Source organism: Balaenoptera physalus (genome assembly GCF_965194825.1).
Source record: "Balaenoptera physalus genome assembly, chromosome: X".
NCBI lineage: Eukaryota > Metazoa > Chordata > Mammalia > Artiodactyla > Balaenopteridae > Balaenoptera > Balaenoptera physalus.
Genome location: NC_138903.1, coordinates 16,287,201 through 16,313,549, shown reverse-complemented (window position 1 = coordinate 16,313,549; position 26,349 = coordinate 16,287,201). Strand labels below are relative to the sequence as shown.

Below are 26,349 nucleotides of genomic sequence, written 5' to 3'. Positions count from 1 at the left end.
CCATTAAATCAAACTGATACTTGAGTATCATGAGTAAAATACACACAGTTTAATAGCATAAAAATTTCAAACTGTGAACAAATGTAGGGATACCAAGGGGGAAGGGGAAGTAGGATGAATTGGGAGATTGAGGTTGACATATACACACTGCTATATGTAAAACAGATAACTAATGAGAACCTACTGTATAGCTCAGGGAACTCTACTCATTGTTCTGTGGTGACCTAAATGGGAAGGAAATCCAAAAAAAGAGGGGGTATATGTATACGTATGGCTGATTCACTTTGCTGTAAAGCAGAAACTGACACAGCAGTGTAAAGCAACCATACTCGGGCTTCCCTGGTGGCGCAGTGGTTGAGAATCTGCCTGCCAATGCAGGAGACACGGGTTCGAGCCCTGGTCTGGGAAGATCTCACATGCCGCGGAGCAACTAGGCCCGTGAGCCACAACTACTGAGCCTGCGTGTCTGGAGCCTGTGCTCCGCAACAAGAGAGGCCACGATGGTGAGAGGCCCGTGCACCGCGATGAAGAGTGGACCCGCTCGCCGCAACTAGAGAAAGCCCTCGCACAGAAACGAAGACCCAACACAACCAAAAATAAATAAATTATTAACTAAAAAAAAAAAAAAAAAGCAACTATACTCCAATTTAATTAATTAATTAATTACTTTTTAAAAATTTCAAACTGTGAAACATGTAGCTTGCCTCCCCACCCTTTACCCTTAGAATCCTTCCACAAGGTAAGAAATCCAGTCAATGTATCTCCTACCCAGTTACCTGATATTTCTCCTAGCACTGCCAACCCTACTAAACTCCCAGCCCTTCCTGAGAATCTGAGGGCCTCAAGGTTCAGATAGAAAAAGGGAACTAAACTGGGATCAGAGAAATTCAGAGTTCACACTAACACTGTACTATTTAAGATACACTATTGGTGTAAAAGGTTTTGAAAGCACTTGCATGAAAATGTATCGATTTTATCATGGTTTCTATGGGATAATTTGTTCTGATCTCCAAATTCTAAATAACTGAATTTAGAACAAACTTACAGAAGCTGGGAGCCACCTAGATTTTGCTGGGTTGATGTGGATCAGAAAATGTGGTCTAAGTTACTGTCCTCTATTCCAAAAAAACCAAAAAACAAAAACAAACAAAAAACGCCACCAACCAAACAAAAAGCAAAACGCTGACTTTCAGATGGAAAAAAAGAGAAGGAACTGAAGGTCAAGGCTGTTGAAGAACACCTACAGGCTTCAAATGAATTCAAGACCATTGGCCTAGATACGTTTCATACCTGAAATGCTTTAAGACTCTGGAGATGAGATTGCTGAATCTCAGTGGTCTTGGGAAAGCCATAGGGAAAAGAAGATGAGAACAAAGACTGGCCTAGAGCAAATGCAGTCACATTTTTTCAGAAAAGGTAAACCAGTACATTCTTTAAACTCCACACCTGAGAACTTAAAAGTAAGCAATCATTCAATAAATATGTCTTGAGAGTTAACTATATGCCAGGCACTATGAGAGTCACCGGGAATATATCGGTAAAGGAAAGACACAAAACCCCTTATCTCACGGAGTTTATCAAAGGATCACACAATAAGTGTAAAACTGCAAATGTAAGTGCTATGAAAAAGAGATATAAGGCTCTACAAGGGCTTGTACAGAGGTTTTCCACCTAATTAGGGAGGGTTGGCTTTTCCAGAGAAAGCTTTCAGTGGGCTGAGATCTGTAGGACAATTAGACATAAACTTACAGGAGGAGGAGGGATGCACCAGGAGAAAATGATTTATGCAAAAGTCCCAGGTCAGGAGGGAACATGGCAAACACAAGAGACTCAAAGGTGGCAAGGGTTGGGTGGTTAATAACCCAGTACAAGGTGAGGCTGGAAAAACAGCAAGTTGTTTAAGTAGTTTTATCTTTATCATGAGACAGAGGGAACCACTGGAGGGTTTGAACAAGAATGGGAGATGGGTTCAGGGGGTGGTATGACAATCAGATGATTTGCATTTTTTAAAAAATTTTTTTAAAATTTATTATTTATTTAATTTTGGCTGTGTTGGGTCTTCGTTTCTGTGCAAGGGCTTTCTCTAGTTGCGGCAAGCGGGTGCCACTCTTCATCGCAATGCGCGGGCCTCTCACTGTGGCTCACGGGCCTAGTTGCTCCGCAGCATGTGGGATCCTTCCAGACCAGGGCTCGAACCCGTGTCCCCTGCATTGGCAGGCAGACTCTCAACCACTGCGCCACCAGGGAAGCCCAGGTGATTTGCATTTTGAAAAGATCACACAAGCTACAGAGTAGAGAACGGCTCTGTGCCTGGAAGGGGAGCTATCAATTTGGGGGTTTAACAACTAGGAAGCCACTGCAACCACCCAGGTGAAAGGATAAGGGCGGGATGGACTAAATTGGTACACATGAAGAGAAATGGAAAGATTTAGGATATATTTGGAGGGGAAGCCAATACAGCTGGGGATGGATTAGAGACGGGAAGTGAGGGAAACAAATCAAAGATAACTTCTTGGTTTGGGGCTTGGGCTATGAGTAGATAGAGGTTGCTGCTTCTTGATGTGAGGAAAACTAAAAAAGGAGCAGGTTAAGGGAAGGGAAGAAATTCAGGATTCCATTTTAGGCATGTTAAGTTTGAGTTTACATATCCATAAAAATGAAAAAGGCAAAAACCAAAGGAAAAAGAGAAATTTAAAAATGAGGAAGAGAATCTGCAACTTACATCACAAAAAGAAAGAACCCTAAAACATAAAATGTTCCTATCGCTTGATAAGAGGGGTAAGAAACCCAATTTTTAAAATGGGCAAAGTGATATGAACAAATAGTTCACAGAAGAGGAAACAGAAATGGCTCTTAAACATATAAAAGGTTACGCAAGTTTACATATAATAAAAACTGAAGATTAAAACTACACTGAGATACAATTTTTCAGATTAGCAAAACCCAAAACTAACGTACCATGTTGATGAACGCATGAGGGAATTAAGCTTACTCATATATTGCTGGTGGGAATGTATATAAATAGATAGATAGATACAACTTTTTGGAGGCCAATTTGATATCTTTCAAAACTAAAAACAAACATATTCTAATGACACAGCAATTACATTCCTAGGAATTTATCCTCAGAAAACACTCTCTCTCTCTCACACTCACACACACACACACACACACACACACACACACACACACGATAAGCATATGCTATTCACTGCAGCATTGTGTGTAAAAGCAAAAGAATGGAAACAACCTAAATATCAAGAGGGGCCTGATTAAATGAATTATGGTACATCCATTCAGTTATTTTAAGTTAGAAATGGAAGTGAAATACTCTAATATAGCATTTCACAAATTTGAACTTTCTAGATGATTTATTTTCCAATAAATCAAAACTAAACTTAAGATTGTATTCTAATTAAATACCACTTATATCTGTTTTGTACACTGATTCTATATATGATATATTTGAAAGAGGAGGTTTATTGCTATTTTTTGAAGTTTGAAAAATCTACTAATTGAAAAAGATAAAAGTACACGGTAGAGGGACTTCCCTGGTGGCACAGTGGTTGAGAATCTGCCTGCCAATGCAGGGGACACGGGTTCAAGCCCTGGTCTGGGAAGATCCCACATGCCGTGGAGCAACTAGGCCCGTGCGCCACAACTACTGAGCCTGCGCTCTAGAGCCCGTGAACCACAACTACTGAGCCGGCGTGCCACAACTACCGAAGCCCGCGCGCCTAGAGCCCGTGCTCCGCAACAAGAGAAGCCACTGCAAGGAGAAGCCCGCTCACCACAACAGAGAGTAGCCCCCGCTCACCGCAACTAGAGAAAGCCCGCGCGCAGCAACGAAGACCCAATGCAGCCAAAAATTAATTAATTATTTATTTATTTATTTTTTAAAAAGTACATGGTAGAGTTTATTGGTCCTGAAGATGTCAACCGATTTCAAACACTGTTAAATAATCTGGAAAATTCACAAAGGCTGCTTCCAGGCTAAACAATGTTAATGCTGTCACAAACTGATGTTATCAAGTCTCCGGATTCGTGGTAGACTGAAAATTACATCAGAAAGACTCTAAATCCTGGGTTTCTCTCACCAAGGCAAAGTATCAGCTTTATGGTTGACCTTGACAACTTTCATTTCTTCAGTTAAAAAATAAGGATCCTCTGTTGGAAGTCCCACAGTTTCATTTCTAAACACTCAGAACCTCTCAAACTGAAAATGAGTGTCAAAATTCTCAATTAATAAATGTCAGTTAATAAAGGACCAGTATAAAATATATATAGCCTACCTTCTCTCTTTTCATTTCAGTTCCAAATCACTTACCAAGGTAAGTTTCAAGAGCAATTGAGTAAAATCATTTTAGAACAAGGGAAGGAATGGAGTGATTACCTTTCAGCCTATTTCAGAAAAACTACAAAACCAGAATAAGTGGAATACTGCTGGCCAAACATCTGGTGATTAAGCTATTCCTGGGAGGGTCACTTATTTCAAAGAGAAAGAACAAATAGTAACTAGACAGCAGCAACTTTGCAAGGCATGAAAAAGAAGTCTGGGATATTTTCCAAATGGGTTGGGAGGAAGTTATTTTTATTTACAGAGATATTTGTGTCCTATTTAAAATACAGAAGGAACTCAAAAAATAAGAATAAAAAAAAAATCAAGCTAAAGATCTTGTACTTCCCCAGCTGTTTGTCCTGCTAACTTTAGAAGGATAAGTAACAACTACTTTGACCAAACAAAGAACAGTCAAAATTACAAGCAATTTTATCAAGGCCATTAATTGATGAAAGCATTCAATTAAGTTCAAGAGATTTGAACACATAACTAATAAATAATAAAAATTTAATATGTTAAAAGAAAAGAAAGATAGGTTCTTTCCCTCAAGGAAATTACAATTAAAAATAAAACAAAACAAAAGAAGATACGGTTAAGAGGACTTTTAGGCTATAGCTCTCTCCCACATACTAACTTAATATTAAGCTGAGCAGTCTCTTGAAGCTTTGGTTTGTTTCCATTTGTAAACTGAGGTTAAGTCACCCTGACACCAGATATGTGGCATCTTTTCCAACATCGAATCTCTAACACCTGGGCGTCCTACAATCTACTCTAACTACCCAGAGTTAACACCAGACTCCACAGGTTTAAGGGCTCAGTCCCACAGACTTCCCTCACTTTAGATGCCAGTCACAAGTCCCGGGTCCCCAGGGCACCTGCACTTCTGTCTGACTCGGCTAAAAAATTTGGGGGTTCCCACAAACCCTTCCTCAGGTTTGATAATTCTCTAGAATGACTCACAGAACTCAAGAAAATGCTTTACTTACCATTACTGGTTTATTATAAAGGATACAACTCAGGAACAGCCAAATCGAAGAGGTGCAATGGGCAAGTTACAGGGGGTGGAGGGAAGAGGAGCAAAGCTTCCATGACCTCCTAGGGTATATCACCTTCCCAGCACCTCCCAGCACTTCAATGTGTTCACCAACTCAGAACCTCCCCAAAGCCTGTTGTTTAGGGGTCTTCATGGAGGTTTTAGTACATAGGCATGACTGATTGAATCACTGGCCACTGGTAATTGAACTCAATCTCTGGCCCCCTCTTCTCCCCAGAGGTAGGGGATAGGACAAGGGGGCTGAAAGTTCTAACCTTCTAATCATGGCTAGTCCTTCTGGTGACCAGGCCCCATCCTGGTGTCATCTAGGGGCCTCTGCCAGAAGTCATCCATTAGCATACAAAAGACACTCATCACTCAGGAGATTCAGGTGACGTCTTAAGACAAGAACAGAATATGAGACAGACAAAAGGGTAAAGGCATTCGAGGAAAAGTTCTTGCTAAAATAGGCCAAAAAAAAAAAAAAGAAACCAGAAAACAAGGAGTGTTTATAGAACCCAAGTCATTCAGCTTCTCTGAAATCTAGGGCACAGGTCCAGGAATGACAGGAACAAGGCAGGGACTAAATCATTAAAGGCCTTGTATGCCATGCAACAGGTATGTTTCCCTATATTTTAAGAAAGGATTCAACTGCTGCACAAGACATTTGAAGGCTACTGCCATAGACAACAGTAAATCAAGAGCAGCTTTTTAGATGAGTACCTATCAGTATTATGTTTCAGAAAAATCACCATGGAGGCAGGAAGAGGGTTAGGGCAGAGACACTAATCAGAAAGCTACTGATTGATGGAGGCCAGGCAGAAAATGATGAAAATCTCAACTAAAGCAGCAGTGAGGAGAGAAACGTGGATAGATTTGAGATTTTTAGGAGGTGTACTCAAAAGACACAGTGCCAATTTAAAAATAGTTGATGAATGAGTTATGGAGAAGTCTAGATGATTATAAAATTTCTGCCTTGACTACCGGGCATAACTGAAACTGGGAACATAGAGGAGCATATGGAAAACAATATTACATGATTGACAATTATGGGGTCATTTAATTGTCATTTATTATGGGAAGTTTTATACTGCAAAATGCAGAGATATCATGGATAGCTGAATGAATACAAAGTTGAACTTCAGGTCAACAGTAAGGAATGTAAGTCATACAAATTGAGAATATAAGAATCTCAAGATTTAACTTAATTTCCAACATAAGGCAGCTTCATCAAGAATATAACCTGCTCTATGGGTATTCTCAGGCTCCATTATGAAGTCACTTCTCAGATGAATACATTATAATCACATCCTTTTAGAATCCTTAGAAAAGATGCCTTGGAAAGAGATGAGTTCATGTAATCATGGCATTTCATCTACCCAAAGCCAAAAACTTTGGAATCTTTCGGACCAAAGATTCTCAAACTATTTAGAATAATAGTCTAGTTTTTTTTTTAATCCCATGTAAATTATATTGTAAAATACAGTAAAAATGTTAAATTGCTATAAAAGTTTCTAAACTCTTAATTCACTTTTAAAATATTTTTATACAAAAATACTTAATATGTTTAAGACTCAATATTTTAAGTGTTAAAAGCGCCCTGACAGGGACTTCCCCGGTGGTCCAGTGGTTAAGACTCCTTGCTCCCAAAGCAGACGGCCCTGGTTCTATCCCTCATAGGGGAACTAAGATCCCGCATGCCGGAGGCGCAGCCAAAAAATATATAAATAAATAATGAATTTTTAAAAAAGAAAGAAAGAAAGTGTATTTTAAAACAAAAATGCCCTGACAATTCATAGTCCAGACAGGGATCCACTGACTCCTACAGAAAGAAACAAATTTTAAAACACATAACCATTATTTATAGTAAAAGACCATGACTTATTCTTTTTAGACTAAAGTTGTTATATCATTTTACTATCAAAAATTGTTAATTTCTTACTGCCTACCAAAATTCCAAATTTCTAAGGCAATGATGTCAAGGAAAATAGCTAAAGACATCTCTTTCACTCATTCATTCATTTGCTCACTCACTTATTCATTCAACAAATACCTACTGAACACCTATTAAGTAGGTTAGGGATCATCTCATCTGACCTTATTTTACAGAGGGGAAAATTTAGGCTCATAGTAGTTATGTTACTTAATCTGAAATTAACTATAACCTTCGGCAATTGCTTTCCTGTGAATTTAACTATAATTTTTGACAATCACCCACTCTTCCACTATAAGAATCCTTGGCTCCAAAGCAACTACACCTACTAATCAACACCTAGAACATGCCTTTTCACTTTCCCATTTCTATGCCTTTGTTCCAATCATTTCCCCACCCCTGCCCCCAGTCTTTGCCAACTGAAATATTAGCCATCATTTTTTTTAAAATCAAGTAAATTATAACTTCCTCTCTGTTCAGCCTAGCTAGAAGTTATTCTCTATAAACTCTGCGTTCTTTTTTAGTTAAGATTAACTAACAGATTCCCATGATAAAAATTCAAAAAGCCAGTCTATAAATTCTTACATACAGCACTTACATGACATTCATTACATACTTAGTTAAACATTTACTGTTTGCATACACATCTATTTCCCTTAGATAAAACATAATTTCCTGGAAACTAGATACCATATCTCCACTATATCCTGTATCAGCATTTCAACTCTATTCTGCCTATCAACTGAGAGAGAATAATGATCCACATTTCTAAAAGAAAGATACAGGGATAAACAACTCTAACAATTCTTAAATAATTAAGAATTGACTACGCATATTTACAACAGTAACTGACAGAGAATGAACTTGTAAACAATATTACTGTCAACTACTATCTGTATGTGGATTAGCCACAGTACATTGTGCTTTACAGTTCCACAGTAGTAACTTAATTACTTGTGTTTTTAATTCCATACATATGATACCTAAAGCCCTCTGAAATACAAACTACCATCTTCTTCTTCAGGGAATCAGAGAATCTTAAAAGCTAGAATAAACCATACCCATTCATTATAGGAATGAGGAAACAAAGCTTATATCAAAGTCTCCTAACCAGCTTCTGAGGAGGAGCTCTGCTCTAGCCTGACTGAAGGGCCCTCTCCCCATTCACAACAGAGTAGGTGGGAAAACAAGACAACTTCCTGGTTACCATGGTGCCTGCTCTTCAGTGTGGTATCATCATTTTCCTTGAAATAACTCCCACTTTACTTAATCATAGACACAGGATTCAATATTTTAAAGAAACCCATGCACATCCTGAATTTAAATACTGTCTATTGGGACTTCCCTGGTGGCGCAATGGTTAAGAATCTGCCTGCCAATTCAGGGGACACAGGTTCGATCCCTGGTCCGGGAAGATCCCACATGCCTGGAGCAACTGAGCCCGTGCGCCACAGCTACTGAGCCTGCACCCTAGAGCCCGCGAGCCACAACTACTGAGCCCGCACACTTAGAGCCTGTGCTCCGCAACAAGAAAAGCCACCGCAGTGAGAAGCCTGTGCACCGCAATGAAGAGTAGCCCCCACTCCCCGCAACTAGAGAAAGCTTGAGCACAGCAGCGAAGACCCAACGCAGCCATAAATAAATAAATAAATAAATAAATAAATTTATTTATTTTTAAAAATTGTCTAGTATCTATTCTGAATAATGCAAACATATGCATGACTGTTAACATAAGCTAACATATCCTAATAATTTTAAAAATCAAAAGTGAATTTTCTTTTAGTTTCTACACTTTAATATGTCCTTCTTAGAAGATGAAATAACGTTATTTCAATAATCCAAGACTAATTAAGATGATGAACAATCAGGCCGAGTGTACTGCTTGTTGGCACAAACCCTTCCTCTACCTGGACCTTTCTGTCTATTCTTCTGAGAATACTAACACACCTGGGTGTCAACCTTTATTAATTATGTGACCATGAGCAAGTTATTTAACCTCTTTAAGTCTCTTTTCTCATTCACTAAGAGGGACTAATACTACCTACTTATAGGTGAGGATTCAAGGTATGTAAGTAGAGCCTCTGATGCACAGTAGCCATGTAATAAAAAAACAACTATTATTAGTAATTAAATAATAAGATTCATTTAACACAATAGATGACAGAAATAAGAAGGCTAATATCTCAAGAAAGTGGGATTTATCATCTCAGTTATGAGCCTGTGCTTAAAGAAATTCCCCAAATGAGACAAGTAAGTTATGTCAAGACCCATAAGGAATAATAGATTCATGAAATGTCATTAGCATTTTAAGAGCAATATTTTTATTAAAGTAAATAAAACATTTTTAAAGCAAGCAATATTTTAGTCTTGCCAGTTTTGATGACAATTAAATTACCTGCAAAGCACTGTTATTTTATTAAGTTAAAACAATATCATTGGAAAATTTTCTACTCAGCCTAAACAATTTAGAACTATGCTAAATCTAGAACCACTTCTAAAATTTCATTGCACTATCAACATTATTGATAATTTACAGAGTCTTGTAAGCAAAGAAACCTTCAACTTACTTTATAAAGTAAATCATCTTCTGTTGTACCAAGACAAAAAACAAGAACTGACAAATCAAAGAGCCATCTATAAGCAGAATTGCTGAGGTATATTTGTAAAGCACTTATTTGATGTGGAGGAAAGCAAATACACTTCAATTACCTTTAGCCCTATCAGATTTCATGAAAGAAACCACAGAAACAAGACACACACAAAGTACAGTCAGAGGACTACAAATGGGAAGTATTCTTCCTGAGCTATGGAAAATAAAATGAGGCTTCATTTTCAAAAGATAAAATACAGAGAGAAGAGGTGAGTCACTGAGTCTAAACTCCAAAGAAAAGTGTTATCAATTAATTACTATCAAAGAATAAAGAAAACATGATGGAGGCAAGTGAAGATTATTATTTAGAACTAGGGGAAGGGATAAACTGGAAGACAGGGATTAACACATACACACTACTATATATAAAATAGATAACTAATAAGGACCTACTGTATAGCACAGGGAACTCTACTCAATACTCTGTAATGGCCTATCTTGGAAAAGAACCTAAGAGTGGATATGTGTATATGTATGACTGATTCACTTTTCTGTAGAGCAGAAACTAACACAACATTGTAAATCAACTATACTACAATAAAAATTAATTTTAAAAAATATTCTAAGACTATGTCTGAGAGGTACATCTAACTCTCCAGAATACTTCAGTCATTATCAGTGAATGTTCTTAAAAGAAATTAGAAGAGATTCTCCAACTCTAGAGAAGAAAAAAAGGAAAATTAAATGGGAAATAGACAAATGAACCCCCACCCCATTACGGACTGTAGGAAGGAGATAAATGAAAACGATTTTCAGCACTTTCTATCTTTCATCATGTCCTTACTCCCCTACCCTGTCAGATCATCCATTAAAAAAAAAAATCAACTAGAAAGTGTTACACATGCACTGCAGAGACAGAAAGCAGACCTGGAGCACAAAGGATGTAGTGGGAGTCTGAGAACAGCAGACCACTTAATTTTGCTGGCTGAATGTATCAACCTAGCTGACAAATTTTTGAGGCTCTGTATTTCAAAGAGCCTAGACATTCTCAAATTAAAATCTCTTGCAAAAGGTCATCTCCTTTTATTCACCATTACTAGAATGGAGTATGATCATTTCAGAAAGTCAGCAGAAAGTCTTATGGCATACTCAGTTATTTTTAATCCCACATCCACCAAAGACTATGTAGTTATTCATATTTAAATTTTGAAATAAATAAATAAATAAATAAGGAACTTCCCTGGTGGTCCAGTGGTTAAGAATCCACCTTCCAATGCAGGGGACGCGGGTTCAATCCCTGGTCAGGGAGCTAAGATCCCACACGTCATGGGGCAACTAAGCCCACGCGCCTCAACTAGAGAGCCCGCAAGCAGCAACTACAGAGCCCACATGCTCTGGAGCCCGCGTGCCACAACGAAGAGCCCACACGCCACAACGAAAGATCCCGCATGCCGCAACTAAGACCCGACGCAGCCAAAAATAAATAAATAAATAAATATTTTAAAAAAATAAATTTTGTACCTGTTTTCCTCTCCAAAATTTGAATATTTTCTGACCTGTAATTAATTTATTGGGATTGTAAAACTTTAATAACAAAGAGAAAAATCAGTAAATAAGGTACAGAGAAACTATAATAAAATACATTAGGAAAAGGCCATGGTGTTAATAAGAAAAAGAAGAAAAGTTATTCAAAGTACAGCATTTTAAATCCTCAAGTGATAATAGCATATGAACAGTTCCTCAGTAAATACCATAAGGAAATGGAAATCTTGAGGCTCAAAGTATTATAACATCCTCATCATCTACTGATGAGATGAATCTGAAAGAGCAGCCCAAAATGGGAAGCACAATGCACTGGATCATTCTATTGTAAACTTGGTCCACCTGGGAACTGTGTTTCCCAGAATTTCCTTCCCTGTACAGTATACCGAGTTAGAGATGGCCAAACTCTTGGAAGGTCTTTACGATAAGACATGGTGAGAATAAATGCAGAGGTGCCTGGGGCAGGTTTCAGCTTGTCCTCAACTCTCCTCTTATCCCCTCTGTGTCCAGCTCTTCTTCTTCACCTGATCAACAGTGGCCTAAGACCCAACAACAGATGCCTGACTCTGGGCTTTGTACCCAGGGAAGCAACAGCTACACAGAGGCAACAGCCTTCCACAGACCTCTCCAGGATCATCCTCTTTGCATTCTCACTTTGATGTCTGTGTACACTTGCTTCTTAAAATTTTCCCACTAAGTTCTGACTTACACGCCTGTACCAGTAATTCAGGAGGCTCTATTAGTGACTATTTTTCTGATCCTTCTGCTTCCTGATTTTCACATTCCCAGCAACTCCTACAATCTGTATACAGTCTGAGTACTATAATAAATCCCTTATTCAATAACACTCACAGCGGTTCAATTTCTCATACTGAATCCTGAGCAATATACTCAAAATTCAGCAATTAATTTGTAATCCAGCAGTACTGACAGAACGGACTGAATGACTGAAAGCCATTTCCCTGTTAATACTAAGCTGAATTTTTCCTGAGATAACCAGGTACACTTCATCCATTTACTTCTATAAGTGGGAAATGTTCTCTGCTTTCTATCAAGTGATTCCTAAAAAAGACTGCTCAATTACTTTCATCTTTAATTATTTTCCTACATATAGCACATAAAAATATATATTAAATAATCCAAATTATAGTATTTGTTTATTCCAAGTTGTTTTAATAAATGTTAATGTTTCAGTTTATTTAAGTGTTGTTTTAATCAATTTGTCATCTGGGGACTTGCTAAGAGAAGAGACAAATGGACTAAAAATTAATTATTTTTAAGAAGTCTTCTGTGAATTGGGCCCATGAATTCTAATTATAAAATTATAAAAATACAAAACTTATCAAGTAGTCACTAGAAACATCTTCCCCCAAAAAAGAAACAAATATATACTAAGCACTCAAGGCCTGAACTAGATACTAGTAAGTCTGATTCAACAATATATATATTTTTTAAAGTCACGTTTTCTAAAGATTCCCCAAGCTCTATTTGGAACTTAACCTTAACAGCCTAACATACATTTTTATACAGCTTTTATAAATTATCAACTATTTCTTTCATGACTATGACATTAAGATATCCTATAGTTAGCCTACCACATTCAAGGGCATAAAAACAACTCACAATTGAGAAGATATACTGCCACAAGGAAGAACTATAATTAAATACCAGATTCAGGTACCGATCTCTAAAGTGCTCCCTGTGACTGAGAAAAATTACTATATATGAAAACCCAGCTTTATAAGTAGCTAAAATATGCATGGAGTGGAGAGGGAAAGATCAGGAAATATTATTCATGCTAATAAATGAACCTTTGTTTTACAAAAGGAGTCACCTCATAACTTATTTGAAAGGAAGATCCTTAAGGAGTGTTTAAAATTATTCCATCTAGAAAAACTCTCAGAAACAGACTATTTTACAAGATAGTGTTATTCTATAAAAACACATTAAAAACTGTAAAAGCTAGCATTTGTGTTTACTTAAGGCTCACCGTTGGGCTTCTACCCACAAAATGGTATAGAATTTATATTTTGGGTGGAAAGGATTTCTTTAGCCCCCTGTATAAATTTCCAACTCAAGAAAGGCACATACAACTAATAAAATGACTCAGTAAAACACCACTGGGAAAATAAATAAGTAGCATTTTACTCTATGTGGCTTTCTACAGAATCCTAAAACATTTACTATAAAGATAAATTTTACTTACAGTGTCAATACATTTTGAAAAGAATACAGAGCATTCTGAATTATTAAGGTCACAATTTTTTTTAACTTAAATCAGTCTCACACCCCATCCATTTGCTGTTTATAATTACAGCTATTTTTTTAAGATAGAAAACTGCAAATTGAATTCAAATATATCATGCTCTAAAATTAGAACAAGATTTTCCTCTAAACTTGATCTTTTAAAAATTGTAATCTAGAGGAATAATAAAATTATTTTACCTGCTAGATTGGTTAAAGACACTAATATTTTTAATGAGCACATTTGAGTCATCACTTGCAATAGTTTCTAAAAGTTTTCTAAAGTCTAATGACAATTTGCACACATACCACGTTAACTGAACACCCATCACGCGTAAAGTGTTGTGAAAGGGGGGGTGGTGGTGGTGAGGATTTCATTCCACGACAGTAATTACAGCTGCAGCTTCTGTTTGCCCATTCCCATAATTCCCAAAATAGTCAATAGAGCCCTTGCTTGTCATAATTGCCTCTTGCTGGTCCATCACTACAGCTCCATTTTGCTACCACTGAAATTCCACAACCAGGATGGCACAGACTCCCCTGTGGAGAGGAGCCTGCAGAGGTTGTCTGTTTTAAGCTGCAATCACTTTTTCCTGAGACTCCTCAGCATCTGTTGGCTACCTCACTGACAGTAGCCCACAGACTCCTCCAGTTCAGAGAGGCACGCATGGCATTGCCAGAGGACAAGCTGCAACAAGACTCTGATCCCTCAGCTGCAACCCACCAAGTTACTAGTCAACTTGGAATTTTCCTCCATGAAACACTATCTGACACTTCCCCACACTGACACTCATACGCCACTTCTCTCCCCACGCAGTTCTGAGAGTTCTTCCTGCAATTCGTCTCTATTGGCACCACATGGCATTACCCTGGCAAGCCAATGCCCTCTGCAAAGTGGAGAGCTCCCTGGGCTACCTCGGGTGGGTGGCTTCTAGGAATGATGCTTAAGACAGCACGAGAGGTACGCTGTGGCTTCACTAGTGACTCCACTACTTTGAGGAATTATTTAAACTACTGATAAGCTTTCATACATAAGTCCTTGGGATACACATTAAGAGTTCTCACCACTAAAACTAAATTTTAAAGGTTTAAAATAAAGATTTTTATAAGATCTGTTTATATAGCCTTTAGGGACATTAATGATGTCTCAAAAGATACTAGTACCTTTCTCTGAGCTTCATGGCTGTTGAAGTACCCAGAGATTTGGGTTTAAATTCAAAGGCAAATAAAAAATAAGAATGGAATACAGTTTGAACTTTTTATTTAAGAAAAATTTCTGCTTCCAGTAAAGCTGCCTGCGTAATTCAGGCAAACCGTTCCACTGCAAACAAGTAGAAAGCTGGACAAAAATATGACAACTGGGAATGAAGGGAAAAAACTATTATTCAGACTGTACATATAGAAAATCCAAAATAAGCTATAAACTATCAGAAAAAAATCAGTTTATCAAAACTGAGGGATACAAAAGATAATATCTAGAAATCAACTGTATTTCTATATACCAGCAATAAAGTTAGAAAATGAATTTTTAATACCATTTACAATACCATCAAAAAATATCAAATTCCTATCAAAAACAGAAAGAAAAGTGGTAAACCTCTACACAGAAAGCTAAAGAAAACAGTATTTTTAAAAATTAAAGGACACCTAATAAGTGAAGGGATGTTCCATGTTCTTGAGATTTAACATTGTAAAGATGTCAATTCTATCCAAATTGATCTAGAGATCCAATAGAATCCCAAGCAATCCTAACAAGTTTTTAAATGGAAATTTGTAGGCTGGTTCAAAAATGTATAAAGAAATGCAAATGGCCAAGGAAAACAAGACACCTCGAAGAATAACAAAAAGACTTTCTCTCCAGATATCAGGACTTATTACGAAGCACAGTCATTAAGACAATGTATAAGACAAAGAGATGAAAGGAAAGAACAGAAAGCACAGAAATATCATACATGAAATGGATGCTTTTTGTACAATAATGTTGTCACTGCAGACCAGTGAGGAAAGTTTGATCTTTGCAATAAATGGTACTAAGACATTTGGATATGCATAAAGGAAAACAAAATTAAAATTGGCCTCTAACTCATACCATATACAACATTAATTTCAGATGGATTATAGATCTCAATGTAAAAGTCAAAACAATAAAGCTCCTAAAAGATAATGTAGGAGAATATCTCTTTGTGCATACAAGCACCAACCAATAAGGACAGATAAACTAGACACAGAGTAAATCACATGTTACACACACACACATTTTTTTAAATGGTCAGTGCGTGGTGATAATAAAAAGCAGACCAACTTTTAGTCAGTAGTTACATGGATTTTAAATTCTCTATAGAAAATGCACTGTGGACTGTCTGAACCCGGGGCAGAACACACCCATTTCTCCTAGCCCTTGATACACTACTAACTTTGGCCGGCGGGGGGGTGGGGGGGGGGTGTCAGTGTTTACGTGTTCACCTGGGTCAAGTTACATAAGTGTTGGCTTTGTGACAATTCACTGATGTCTTGTATACCTTAAGTGTTTATCATGCTTCACTATAAAATAGTTTAAAAAGTCAATGGATTGCAAATGGCAAAATTTCTTTCTTTTTTATGGCTGAGTAATATTCCTCTGTGTGTGTCTGTGTGTGTGTGTGTGTGTATCACATCTTTATCCATTCATCTGTTAATGGACACTTAGGTTGCTTACATCTTGGCTATTGTAAATAATGCTGTTATGAACACTGAGGTACATGTATCTTTTTGAATTAGTGTTTTCATTTTCTTTGGACATATACCCAGGAGTGGAATTGCTGGATCATATGGTAGTTCTATTTTTAGGTTTTTTGTTACTTTTGTTTTAGTTTTTTTGTTATTTGTGGTCTTTTTGATGATAGCCATTCTGACAGGTGTGAGGTGATATCTCATTGTGGTTTCGATTTGCATTTCTCTGATGATTAGTGATGAAAAGCATCTTTTCATGTGCTTGTTGACCATCTCTATGTCTTCTTTGGAAAAATGTCTATTCAGGTCTTCTGCCCATTTTTTAATCATAGTGCTTGGGGTTTTTTGATATTGAGTTATATGAGCTGTTTATATATTGTGGATATTAATCTCTTATTGGTAATATCATTTGCAAATATTTTCTCCCATTCAGTAGGTTGTTTTTTTGTTTTGTGGATGGAAATTTTACCATTTGCAACAACATAGATGGACCTGGAGAGTATTATGCTTACTGAAATAAGTCAGAGCAAGACAAATACTGTATGTTATCACTTATATGTGGAATCTAAAAAAAAAAATAGAACTAGTGAGTATAACAAAAAAGAAACAGCCTCACAGATATAGAGAACAAATTAGAAGTTACCAGTAGGAAGAAGGAAAGGGAAGGGGCAAGATAGGGGTAGGGAATTAAGAGGTATGAACAACTATGTATAAAATAAGCAACAAGGATATATTGTACAGCACAGAGAATATAGCCAATATTTTATAATAACTATAAATGGATATAACCTATAAAATTTTTGAATCACTGTATGCTGTACACCTGAAACTAATATAATATTGTAAATCAATTATACCTCAATTTTTTTAATTAAAAAAATTTAGGGCTTCCCTGGTGGCGCAGTGGTTGAGAATCTGCCTGCTAATGCAGGGAACACGGGTTCGAGCCCTGGTCTGGGAGGATCCCACATGCCGCGGAGCGGCTGGGCCCGTGAGCCACAATTACTGAGCCTGCGTGTCTGGAGCCTGTGCTCCGCAACAAGAGAGGCCGCGATAGTGAGAGGCCCGCGCACAGCGATGAAGAGTGGCCCCCACTTGCCACAACTAGTGAAAGCCCTCGCACAGAAACGAAGACCCAACATAGCCATAAATTAAAAATAAATAAATAAATAAAAATTTAAAAAAAAAAAAAAAATTTAAAAGAAAAAAGTCAATGAATGAGTATGTACACCTCTTAATTTACAAAATAATAATAAAAAAAGAGACAAAAGTTGAATACCCTTAATATGTTAGTGTGGTATTGTGACAAGAATAAGAAATACATACTTGGTCTTTGTTCCACTGTTTCTGGCACAGCACTCCTAAAACTTTTGGAATTTCCTAAGGGATGAAAGCAACAAAGGTGTCTCTTGTTATGGTAATGAGGTGACTTAGAAAGCCCCTAGGTAACCTAAGGGTGGGGGTGGCTTGCCAGTGGAGACAACCACATGATCAGAGGGTTGGAACTTTCAGTCCTACTGCCACCCTACCTCTGGGGAGGGGGGAGGGGCTGGAGAATGAGTTCAATCATCAGTGGCCAATGATCTAATCAATCATGCTACCTAATGAAGACCCCATAAAAACCCAAAGGGACAGGGTTCGGAGAGCTTCCGGGTTGGTGAACATGTGGAGATTTGGTCAGAGTGGCAGTCTCAGAGAGGGCATGGAAGCTCCACGTCCCCTCCCTTCCCCCATACCTTGCCCTATGCATCTCTTCCATTTGGCGGGTCCCTGAATTATATCCTTTTATAATAAACTGCTAATCTAGGAAGTAAAATGTTTCTCTGAGTTCTGTGAGCCGCTCTAGGAAATTAATCTAACACAAGGAGGGGTCATTAGAACCTCCAATCTGCAGCCAGCCAGTCAGAAGCCCAGGTGACCATCTGGACATGTGACTGGCATCTGAAAGGGGGGGCAGTCCTTTAGGACTGAGCCCTTGTGGGATCTGATGCTATCTCCAGATAGTGTCAAAATTGAGTTGAATTGTAGGACACCCAGCTGATGATGGAGGATTGCTTGGTGGTATGGGAAACACACACACACACACACACACACACACACACACACACACACACGAATTAGATGCAGAATCCTAGTTGATGATCAGAAGTGGAATTGGTCCCAGAATTGTAGTAGCATCTTACAAATCAGTATAACGTAAACACTCAAAGAGAAAACAGAAAAAGAACAGATATAAACCGACCTTTCACAAAAGAAATACAACTGTCTAATAAATCGATGAAAGCCTGTTCAATCTCACTAGTCATCAATTAAGTAAAAAAAAAAGAGAGAGCGAAATCTCTTTTAACCTATCAGGCTGGTAATGATTAAGTAACTGACAAATATCTAGTGCTCTTTCTTGGGAAAATGTGAACTCACATTCACAGTAGGTAGAAATATAAAGGTTTCTGGAAAGTAATCTGGCAATAGGTATCAACATTTTAAATGTATGAGTACCATTTGATTCAAAAATCCATCCTACTTCTAGAGATTTATGCTAAGGAGACCATCAGACAAATGCACAAAGATGGATACTGCAAAGGCTGTATACTGCAGTGCTATTCATAATAATCAACAACAAAAAACCACCTAGCATTAGTCAATGTAGGATTGATAAAGTAAACGATATCACATCATATAAATGGAAAATCATACCACTACTAAAATTATTTAACTATATTCAGTGATACAGAAAAATGGCCATAATATTTTAAGTAAAAAAAAAAAAAATCATACTATAGAACATGGTATATTCTGTCAATGAAAAAAACCTTTTTCACAAAACTAAGAAATGAGCAAACTGTATTCCACATCTCTGCTTGTCGCTTAAGAAATTCACTGGTAGCTAGCTGCCTATTTAAAAAGAGAATTCTGGAACTTGCTATTGGCCTATGTATGAGACCATTTTATGTCCAATATTAATTGGTTCTTGTAAGACACGAGAATAACCTTGTTATTCTAATAAAAGACACAACGTTTCACCTTTTTCGTCTTAAAATATAGTTGGGGAGCAGCCGCCGCCTCTTGGGCCGCACTCCCGGCCGCCCCTCCTTCTCCTCACAGTGCCACACCGCCGGAGGCCGAGCGGCCTCAGCCGCGGGCACTATAGCTTCTGGAGTTACAGTGAATGATGAAGTCATCAACGTTTTTAATGATGTGAAAGTAAGGAAATCTTCTACACAAGAGGAGATCAAAAAAACAAAGAAAGCAGTTCTCTTCTGTTTAAGCGATGACAAAAGACAAATAATTGTAGAGGAAGCAAAGCAGATCTTGGGCTCCTGAAAGTGCACCTTTAAAAAGCAAGATGATTTATGCTAGCTCTAAAGATGCCATTAAAAAGAAATTTACAGGTATTAAACATGAGTAGCAAATAAATGGCTTGGATGATATAAAGGACCATTCAACACTTGGAGAGAAATTGGAAGGCAAGGTAGTAGTTTCACTTGAAGGAAAACCCTTATAAAATGACAGTCAAGTGCCATCTGGATCTTAAGGAGCTTCCATTTCCCCAGCTCAGTCAATTGGAATAGTATTAGGTTTTGTTTTTTTTCCTTCCTCTTCCCACTGGGTCCTTCCAACACAATGAATGAAGGAAGTATCATTCATGTAAGCAGACTATCAAGAGATTGCCATTAGACTGTTTAATACTGTTACTTTTATGTAGAACCCAAGGAACGCCTTCCCATCATATTTTAGCCAAAACAACTGGTTATGCCTCCCTTGCAGCAAGCACTACAATGAATGTGACTGTCAATGTGAATAGCTTAGAACACTACAAAGGGTTAAGCTAATTGAATGCCTTGAAAGTATTATCCACTGGTGAGATGGTAAACTTTATTCAGTATTATTTATAGTTGCACTTGACTGAAGTTCTGTGAGGCTTGAGCATTCGTACACCTCACCTGCCTTGGCAAGCCTATTTTTTGTGACATAGCAGCACGGATATAACACTATGCATTGAAAGCATTTTTTTTGTAGAGTTTAACCCCCTACCCCAAAAGGAATGCCAATTAAGTTGTGTTAACTGTGTCATCAACTTATCCTAGTACCTCAGTGTTCATTCCCATACCTGCGTATCTTTTTTTTTTTAATATAAATTTATTTTATTTATTTATTTTTGGCGGCGTTGGGTCTTCGTTGCTGCATGCAGGCTTTCTCTACTTGCGGTGAGCGGGGGCTACTCTTTGTTGCAGTGCACAGGCTTCTCATTGCGGTGGCTTCTCTTGTTACCGAGCACGGGCTCTAGGCATGCGGGCTTCAGTAGTTGTGTCACAGGGGCTCAACAGTTGTGGTGCACGGGCTTAGTTGCTCTGCGGCATGTGGGATCTTCCCAGACCAGGGCTCGAACCTGTGTCCCCTGCACTGGCAGGCGGATTCTTAACCACTGCGCATCTTCTTAAAAGAAATAGCTGTTATTAATGCCTTTTTGTTTTCCATTGAGTGTACACTACTGAATAAGTGTAGGAGTTTTATGTTTACCATGTAAGTCTTCCAACACTAAAGATATTTTGAATATCAGTCATGATGGCAATTTCTGTATAAAAGAGCCTTAAATGGAACATTGTTTTTGAGATCAAACTCTCCACCCTCACAAAAATGGCCACGTTGCAATAAAAATTGTGGCATACTACAAAAAGAAAAAATATATATATATATATTTATATATATATACACACACACACACACATACACACACACAGTTAGTTGGGGTTCTTCTCCCTAGACTAATGTTGGCATACCAGACATCTGAGACTGTTTTGCGCCAGATTTCCTCTGTAATAAATGATATGGACAGGACTTTTGATGACCATGTGAAATGAAACTGCACTCTTTAACAATTAGCTGCTTATATAAACCTTTTGTTTCTCAAATATAAAATTCATCAATTTCCAAACACACACTGACCTGGGTACACTCATGTGTGTAACATTGACAGGTGTTCAAGATCAATTTACCTAAGGAATTCTGTCTTTAGGATTGTATAATTCTATGTATAAAACACTGAGTTTAAATACGCAAATGGATACTCAGATATTTAAATAGAAAAATGTATTGCTTTTCACTGGAAAGTGAGATTCGAAATGATTTTGCTTTTGCCCTCACCTTCCCTTATGGTGTTTCTTACACTGAGCCTGTATCATTCTGGGGAAGAAGCTATTCTTATTTTTAGAAAAAATTACCTTCCCCCATATCCCACTTCCCATACCATGTGGCATCTCTACCCTCTGCCCACACTGTGTCAGAAGGCACCACCATGCTCTCCCAACACCAGGTTCAAAGCCTCAGCTTATTCTGAGGCAGTTACCTTTGTCTGGACACTTACCCAGGTGGCTGTCAAGGCTTATCCAGCCACATTGCTCCTTGGCAGCGGTTTCCTTTCATTTCCCAAGGCTACTCCTCCCCTAATTTACTTCACCACTTTCAATTATCTTTTAGTTTTAATTCACCCTATAAAAGTCTGTCAACTCACTCTTCCTAAAGTAAGCCCCCAGAAGGTCCCTTTCTTAACTGAAATGGTTCCCTGGGGGGGCCCCTACACACTCCTACTCTAGTATTCAAGGTCTCTATTGTAATCCTGTCTTTTTGTTCTCATCACTGCTTTTCTTAAACCCTACTCTTCAAGTAAAGGGCAATTGACTTTTCTCTGACCAAGCAAGTGTAGGCCAGTGGTTCTCAAACTTCAGCACATCACAACCACCTGGAGGGCTTGTTAAAACCCAGATTTCTGGGATCAACTCCCAGAGTTTCCGGTTCAGTAGGTCTGGAGTGGCGCCCAATAATTTGCATTTCTAACAGGTTTCCAGGTGATGCTGATGCTGCTGGTCTGGGACCACACTCTGAGAACCACTTGGTATAGATTATATTGATACTTTCCCGCTCCATGACTCCATCAAGCAATTCCCTTCCCCTGGCATACACAACCACCACAGCTGACATCCTTTCATTGATTGACTTCATACAGCAACCCCTCTACATGAAGTCATATATGAGTGTCTTCCCCTCTCTGCAACCCAAACAGGATGTGATATGCTGTGATACAGAAGCCCCACAGCCCTTTATTTGTAATTCTAGTGACAATATATTTGGTTTTGTATCATTATATGCGTCTCCATATCAATTAGACTAGGATTATGGGAGACTTATTGGCCTTTGGATATGGAGATGCCTAGAACAGAACTTTGCAGGTACCAAGAACTCAGTTTGATAAATATCATATATTAATGCATATATGTGGAATCTAGAAAAATGGTACAGATGAACCGGTTTGCAAGGCAGAAATAGAGACACAGATGTAGAGAACAAATGTATGCACACCAAGAGGGGGGAAAGCAGGGGGGGGCAGGGGTCGTGCTGGGATGAATTGGGAGATTGGGATTGACATATATACACTAATATGTATGAAACTGATAACTAATAAAAACAAACAAAAAAAAAGAACTCAGTTTGAAACTTGCTGAATATAACTAGTATCATTTCAAGTGGGTCTTGCTTTTCATTCTGCTACACACTTCACACTGTAAGCCCTCAAACGGTAGCTAGTGATATCAATGACATGCAAAGAACACAAGTTCCCATGGCAAAAGGCAACTGGAACACAGCACTCGACACAGTCAAGTTACAAAGGCAGGAACCAAAAGGAAGAGGAAGGGTGAAGGAGAAAGAAGAAGGAAGATGAAGGAGGAAGAAGGAAGAAAATCCTGCTATTTGCAACAACTTGGATGAACCTGAAGGGCATTATGCTAAGTGAAATAAACCGAGAAGGACAAACACTGTATGCTATCACTTATATGTGAAATCTTAAAAAGGAAGGAGGAAGAAGAAAAAAGAAGGCTAAAGCCTGGGAGGAAATCCAGTAGCTGTACTTTCTAGGCCTCTTCCCCTTGGAGGTGAGCAGCCTATGGAAAAGGAGTGTAATAGGTCTGTGTTACAGTAGCACCCAGCACAGAGAAGGGTTCGACATACAGAGTCTCGACAGTACCAGACTGGGTCTCTCTCTGCCCCACCAGTATTCTAAGAACAAGGGACTGGATCTGTAATATTTATATTTCCAGCACCTACACAGTGCTTAGAATGTAATACACCCTCAATATTTGTTTTTTTAATTGGCATGAGAGTGGAAAGAATGGTGTGGCTATGAATAACACTTTGAGGACAGAAGCAGCAGAACTTGCTAACCAGAATGTGGAATTAAAGGAAGAACTCTAGTACTATGAACAGAAAAAGGAAAGTCTGGAAGAGGGGCTGAGTTTGGGGAAAGAAGTTTAAAAGAAAGGTATGTGGCACTTACTACTCACAAAACTATATACTAGATACTTTAAGAACTGCAAAGGTGCAAATTGCTCTCAGAAGTTACAGTCCAGTAGGGGGAATGTATGTATACAACTACAGTGGGGAAAAAAAGAGAGAGAGAGAGAGAGAAATGCTGTAAAAGGGACGCTGATGAAGTGTTGTGGATGTGTAGAAGAGAGAAAAGCATACTTCCAGAAGCTCAGGGTTAGGGTTAAAACAATAAAGCATTACCACAAGGACAGAAAGAGGAAAGTGGCCAAAGGCAGAATGTTAAAGAAAACAAAGATACTGCAGAGGGAGGAGACTAGAAATGGGAGTAGGAAGACTGGGAGTGTGTGACAGAAAAGAAGGGAAGACAGTTTGAAGGAGATCCAGACTATCAAATGCCATAAAGTAGTAAATACGTGCCAAAAAGCCCTAATTGTTGTTACCATCCACAGCCCAGTTCAGGTTCTATCTACTCTCAAACCGCTCAGATTCCTCCAGGCTCCAATTAATTTTGCCTCTCCATAAATTCCCATTGTGCTATTAGGATACATGTGCACAGACAAGAACCATGTATTATTATTTTTTAATTGAAGTATAGTTGATTCCCAATGTTGTGTTAGTTTCTGGTGTACAACAAAGTGATTCAGTTATACATATATATAATAGTTTGCATTTGCTAATCCCAAACTCCCAATTCATCCCTCCCCCATGGCAACCACAAGTTTGTTCTCTATGTCTGTGAGTCTGTTTCTGTTTCATAGATAGGTTCATTTGTGTCATATTTTAGATTCCACATATAAGTGATATCATACAGTATTTGTCTTTCTGACTTACTTCACTTAGTATGATAATCTCTAGGTCCATCCATGTTGCTGCAAATGGCATTATTTCATTCTTTTTTATGGCTGAGTAGTATTCCATTGTATATATATATATGTACACCACATCTTCTTTATCCATTCATCTGTCAATGGACATTTGGTTGTTTCCATGTCTTGGCTATTGTAAATAGCGCTGCTATGAACATAGGTGTGCATGTATCTTTTTGAGTTATAGTTTTGTCCAGATATATGCCCAGAAGTAGGATTGCTGAATCATATGGTAATTCTATTTTTAGTTTTTTAAGGAACCTCCATACTGTTCTCCACGGTGGCTGCACCAACTTACATTCCCCCCAACAGTGCAGGAGGGTTCCCTTTTCTCCACATCCTCTCCAGCAAGAACCATGTATTATTAAACTCAGTACCTTTGTAGCCATAACACAGTATCTTGGACACATAGAATATAATACACTCAACTGAATATAACTATACTAAAATCTTTTCCGGACTTTATTTATAGATAATGATGGCTTACTTTCTATGGCACATCAGTGAAAACCACATCTCAGGGAGATTGGGTTGTATCATCTGTTTAAATGGCCACAACTTCTCTTTTATTCAATTTGTTGGGCACCAACTATGGATCAGACATGCTGTACAGAAGCTCATTGCAGGAAGAGCTTATAGAAGAGAACAGGTAGGTGAATTAACCACATGTTAGAAATGCAAAAAGGTATATGTGAGGTGTTTTAAAGGCCCAGAAGAGGTAGAAACTACCTATGTCTAGGAAAAGGGGGAAACTACTTGGGGAAGAGGCTTCACGGCAATCTTATTTGAACAGAGTGATTTTCTCCAAGCACTCTGAGTAATTCAGTTATCTCTGTTATATTGTAAAAAAAAAAAAAAAAAAAAAGCATGTTATTGATGGAAAATGGACTTTTTGAAAAGTATGAAAGGCACTACAAAAGTTCATTTGCTCTGTGCACTCAAGCCCTATTGGCCTCCAGCATGTCACTTAACAGACCTAACAGTTACCAACTCCTCATTACCTTTGTAAAACAGACCAGCTGATGCCTACAGTACAAAATGTTTCTGGCTAATAGGTAACTGTTTAGTTCAGCTTCACACTTCTGCTCCCTTAAATTGAGCTGCATGCCTGGCATCCAGAAGTCACTTGCACTTCTTCCCCAAAACTACTGATATTTGTCCACTCCTCTTGTGGTAACCATGATATGGTTTTCAACTAAACAGTACGTAAGCCAATTAAAAGAAGGTTATAGTTCTGTGAAAATTAGGTTGGATGCTATGGCAAGATTCAATAAAAATGATGTCACTTTAAAAATGTGGCTGTCAAATTAGATCTGAGTTAGAAAATATTAAAAGGAGGAAAAAATCTGTTAAAATCTATAATCCTGCACTAAATGGTTTAATAAATTGTCTAAATTATTGCTCCACTTTCAAGAAATCAAAACTGGACCTACTGCACAGACAGGACGGATTCCTACAAGAGAGATGACACAGAACTTCAGTCAGCTGATCCATACTCAAAAAAAAGCCTTGGCCCTACATCAAAATACTGGCAAGGAAACATGCTTTATGGCAAAATATTTCTGTTGTATGTTCATTCTTATCACTCAGAACTTTAATAATTTTTAAAATTAACTTTCCAATAATTGACTTCAATCCACCAAATAAGGGGGTTCCCACCAGAAACACTTACTAAAGTCTCTGTACAAAGGCCACCTCTTTCAGAAAACCCCAGGAGTATTAACTGCCTCTTCAAAATAGCCTCAACTGGTGCTAGACTGCTATTGGTTTGAA

General features: G+C 38.1%; 1 protein-coding gene and 1 pseudogene across 6 annotated transcripts in view; one reads left to right on the top strand and one right to left on the bottom strand.

Annotated features, from left to right (window-relative positions):
* The window catches only part of CDKL5 (cyclin dependent kinase like 5), a 187,423-nt gene that overhangs the window by 137,152 nt on the left and 23,922 nt on the right, over positions 1–26,349 (bottom strand). For 4 of the 5 annotated variants that reach the window (XM_082446994.1, XM_082446992.1, XM_082446996.1 and 1 more), the window contains exon 2: positions 17,717–17,770. The exons of the other annotated variant lie outside the window; for it this stretch is intronic. The gene's annotated coding sequence lies outside the window, so the exon portion shown is untranslated. The remainder of the gene's footprint in view (positions 1–17,716; positions 17,771–26,349) is intronic. 5 annotated transcript variants of the gene reach the window in all.
* On the top strand, positions 1,514–21,026 carry LOC309652783 (cofilin-2 pseudogene; annotated as a pseudogene). The gene is made up of 3 exons (XR_014268746.1): positions 1,514–1,612; positions 19,433–20,484; positions 20,799–21,026. The product of XR_014268746.1 is annotated as a cofilin-2 pseudogene (transcript).